Genomic DNA, 360 nt, shown 5'->3' with positions numbered 1-360 from the left:
AGTCGACTATTAAGTTTTTTTAAAGAATGCATCCGCAATGCGACAAGAACATCATCCACGTGATCTTTATTTTTTGAACCCTTTTTTGCGCGTGCTTTTTTTTCCTTTATGGGATTATTTTTTTCGAATAGTAACTGAAATGTAAAATGGTTCTAGATTATTTACAAAAAAAGAAAATGAAATTTATTAGTATTTGCAGGTCTCGGACTTAATTCGAAGATAAAAAAATCTGCCTGGAAGTTTGAGCGCGCTCAGGGTGCGCACCAGTTTGATTTTGCACTTCGCGCTCGATAATAGGTCCCACATTTTTTTATTGTACTTTTAAAATTAAAGGTCAAACCATGGACAATTAAAATTAAT

The 360-nt window shown here is 33.1% G+C and overlaps 1 long non-coding RNA gene across 1 annotated transcript in view; it reads right to left on the bottom strand.

Moving 5' to 3' along the window:
• Positions 1-37: 37 nt before the first annotated feature.
• Positions 38-360, bottom strand: part of LOC117176346 — a 59,451-nt gene continuing 59,128 nt past the window's right edge. Inside the window, exon 3 of the long non-coding RNA XR_004467606.1 lies at positions 38-134. This is a non-coding gene — a long non-coding RNA (uncharacterized LOC117176346). The remainder of the gene's footprint in view (positions 135-360) is intronic.

The sequence above is a fragment of the Belonocnema kinseyi genome, chromosome 7 (assembly GCF_010883055.1).
Source record: "Belonocnema kinseyi isolate 2016_QV_RU_SX_M_011 chromosome 7, B_treatae_v1, whole genome shotgun sequence".
In the NCBI taxonomy this organism is placed as follows: domain Eukaryota; kingdom Metazoa; phylum Arthropoda; class Insecta; order Hymenoptera; family Cynipidae; genus Belonocnema; species Belonocnema kinseyi.
The sequence above is the reverse complement of the archived record's forward strand: the minus strand, read 5'-3'. Positions and strand labels throughout refer to the sequence as shown.